Source organism: Pyrus communis, chromosome 8 (genome assembly GCF_963583255.1).
Source record: "Pyrus communis chromosome 8, drPyrComm1.1, whole genome shotgun sequence".
NCBI classification, from domain to species: domain Eukaryota; kingdom Viridiplantae; phylum Streptophyta; class Magnoliopsida; order Rosales; family Rosaceae; genus Pyrus; species Pyrus communis.
In genome coordinates this window covers 15310119-15314129 of record NC_084810.1, presented here as the reverse complement: position 1 = coordinate 15314129, position 4011 = coordinate 15310119, and the positions used below count along the sequence as shown (strand labels likewise).

Here is a 4011-nt window from a genome sequence, read left to right as displayed (position 1 = left end):
GATTTTGGGTTTCAAAAGGTCCTTCAAAGTTCAAACGTTGAGTTGAGGCCATACCAATGGGTTTAGAAAGAAACAAAAAGAAAAAGATGTAAAGACCTCCAAGTTTCGAACCCATGTGTTGTTGAACAAAATAGTTAGATATGCGTGGACCAACCTATGCACATCATGATGTAGGGGGTATGAGATTTGATAACACACTAACCTTTATGTTGGAAATGAAGTAACAACATTTGGAAGCATCTTCCAAGTGGGAGGACAAAAAAGTACTAGTGGGGATTCTTACAACTTTTGAAGGTCACATGCATCATATCCTCACCACTTAAACACCTCCAACACATTCCCTCTTTTACCCAACTGATTTTATCCTCATCATGGTAGACTTGTATATAAATATGCCTTTCACACATAGTTGCAATAGCCATTAACCCTCCTAAAAAATTAGACTTCTCAACTAGCCAAAACAATTGAGAACACAAACATGTCCAAATTCCCACATGAAACTAAGGGCTTTAATGCGGAGTTCCATGGGTGGTACACACATGGAACCTCCTCCACTTTCAGGGTCGCCAACGCCAAATCCTACATCATCGTTTAGCTCTGTGGACTCGAAGGCGCTGCTGAAAAGTATAGATCAGGTCCGCGTGAGACTCGACTATGAGACGGGCGTCGTCAAGTATAGGAACTACGAGCTAATGAAGGCATAAAAAGAGCTTATGGACCTCAACGGTGAAGCCAACGAAGCGATCTATTGTGCAAGCAAGCAAAAAACAACTGCTGACACATTTGGAGAAGGGATCACATTCCTAAATTTTGAATTGTTCTAGAAGCGTCGAGGCTATATTAAGTCGTACGAGCATTCTTAGGCCGAAAAGGCCGAAATAGAGGAGGAACACAACAAGGACTTTAAGGATTCTCGTCGACTAGTGAAGGAAAGGAACCGCGTCAACCATAATGGGATTATATGGCATTTTATTGTTGTGCAATGTATTAGCTAAGTATTTTATGATTATAAACATGCGTACTATGTATCCTTGTTATAAGCACATACCATGCACACAAAATACACATTAAATGTACATAATATGCATATCACCTTATAATATCGTATAATATGCCATGCGCAAGACATGCAAACCTTATTTACGCAACTTGCACAGCATATGTATGTCGTGTGCACACTTTGGGAAAATTTTATGAAATTTCTACAATTGAATTGAAACAAAAATTGGAACATACCCAGTATTGTACCACGTCAAAATCAAATTTTTTCCACACATTGCTGTAAACCCAGTCGGCATTAGCATGTTGGCCTTGAGATTCTCTTCAAGACTAGACGCCAAAAGGGATGAGACTTACCCCATTATTTTAGGGTTTCATATCTTCGAAAATGCACCATCATTGTATTAGTGAAATCCCAAACAATAAAAGTGCAAATTGGATAGCAAATTTTGCCTTCCATGCTTTGTTTCTAAATGGATTGGTTGGCAAACTAGTTAGCAAATGGACAAGACAAGGTATATGCGGTGTAGATGAGGTGTAGATGTGGAGTAAAATAATTGACAAGACAAGCTAATTTATTGACCAAAAAGATTATATGCAGTCGCCGAAAGGAGACAAGCTATTTGCAGAAGTTCGTTTTGATGTTTGTGGGTGGGACTGTGGGAGGTTACCTCTTCATCTGTGAGAAGATTTCCGCGGCACTGCCCTTCTTAGGTACATTACTATCCTTTTTATTGACATATCTGAACAGAGGTTTTAAACTAGTTATCGCATATTTGCATTCTAACTGGAAGCTTTATTGTTTCGATTTTGGTGTCTTTTGTTGAGGACTTGCTGCCACTAGGTTTTCATTAAAACTGTTTGTTTATAAAAACATCATGTCCAGTAATATTTTGCATGGTTAGTTGTCATATCGAAAGCTGCAGGGGTTGGTAATTCGATCAACAGCTCCCCAGTTGCCATATGAGGAGATTTAGTGCTAATGAGTTAACGCAAATTAGTTGAAACTTAAAAGAAGAAATGGTAATTTTACAACCTGGTTGACATGTTCACATGGTCATATATATGTACACGTTCAAAATTCTGCCAACTGTTATAAATAACTAGAGTAGTGCCTTGTGGCCAGATTCATATTCTATTATTGTTAAGGTATCTATCCCCACTGTGGAGAGCAAATTGGCCAGTTTCATACGTAAAAAGTCTATGTTCTCTGTCATAGTTCCCAGCACTGTCTTAAAGACTGAAAACTAACTCTGTGTTTGACAGTACAGATCTCCAGACTGACCCCAGGACTGTTGTAGGATTGCATTTGGACTCGGAAGCGTTAAATTGGTGCATGGAGAATAACATAAATAAAGCTGCGTTCGATGGACATTGCAGAATGTCCCTCTTTCATGGAAATGTCTTGCAATCTATTGAGGCCAAACTAATTAAGTTTGAGCCGAGAAGCAGTGGAGAAACATTTCACTCACTGAGAACGGAGATGGTTTGGAGAGTGGTGGATTGAAATCTACTCTTCAAGAGGACTCTTCTTCATCACATCATGAGAAATCCTTGAGAAACCATCTGTTGCCTGCTAGAGGATTGTGTGTGCTTTTAACTACAGCTGTTGTTGTCTCCATCAACGTGCTGAACTGGTTCTGTATACCAAGCATGCTCTTGATGCCTTTTCAAAGAAAGGTGGGATATTTGTAATGGATTTGTATGGTGGTACATCCTCGGAATGCAAGACAAGGCTTCAAGGGACATTTGCCAATTTTACAGTACAAAACTTCAATTCAAATACTCCTTACTTATTGTCGCATCATTTGCACTCCTTCAGAATCCCAGTGGTGGTGTATAAAAAACAGAATATAGTTTTGGTTTCTGAAGAATATCTAGGGATCTGAGTTTATGTGGTCTCACCTCTGTGCTGCAGAGATCATCTTGTAAGTTTGTAACTATTGTTTACTATCAAAGATGTCTTTCATAATTGTTTAAATTTCTATTGGCTTTTCTAGTACGTTTGGGAACACGCTGAATTTGATATCATCAAATGCAAGACAAGGATTAACCTCCATTTCCATCTCCAAAAGCAGTCGAGGAAAACTCGACATGCATTTTCATACAGCTGGAGGCTGTAAGTCATATATTTGCAGTTTTAATGTATTCTATATCATGAAAAAAATATTGAGTGTAGGCTTCGTTATGAAGTATTGATAAGTATAACCTGTTCCTGGTAACTTCTGAATCATTTGGAGACAATTGGGGAAATCCGAAGAACAGATGGTCACTGCCCGAGATCAAAGACTACTTAGAAGAGGCAGGCTTTAAGTCTGTCCATTTTTGGCTGCGAAAGATGGAAGACAGCAGAGAAATCCGAAGAAAAGATGGTCTTGGTGTCGGGCGAGACATAAAATATGAAGAGGCGAAACATTTTCAGCAACATGGTTCTTGGAATGTAGACATCGTAGGTTTTGATAGCTCCACGCACCAGGTAAGCTTTGCGTCGAGGTTGGATTGAACATGTGCATTTGGTTACTTGTTACTGTTTAACTGTGAAGTTGTGTAATTTATTGTTGCGCACACCTTGTACTTGCATCAAAGTATTCAATTATTAAAACCTGATTCATGTACTTTTCCATGATTCCTCGTCAATGTCGAAAAAAAATGAGAACGACGTTGTGGTGTATGGTGGCTGAAAATCTGGACGAAAATGGTTTCAATGGTGGTTGCGATGAAAGTGGAGACGATGGAGATCGAAGAAGGTGGAAACTGTTGGTGTCAAAAATTAAAATGAGTCTAACTGAGGTCAGCACGTGATTTGCTCCGAGTTTTCTTTCAATTTTAGTGCCAAGAGGAGGCTTGAGAGAAAGGTTGAATACAGGGGTGTCAAGTTGAAGGCTGTCAACAGATAATGCGTGTATAGATTTGTGCGATTGCGCTGGATTTGACTTCTGAACCAAACAATTGAGCATTAAATAGGACGCTGGTTCAGTTAGTGTCTTGCGGAAGAAAGATTTTTCAGTGTGA

At 39.2% G+C, this 4011-nt stretch overlaps 1 pseudogene; it reads left to right on the top strand.

The window, feature by feature from the left end:
• The first annotated feature begins 1594 nt into the window (after positions 1 to 1594).
• Positions 1595 to 4011, top strand: LOC137743014 (uncharacterized; annotated as a pseudogene).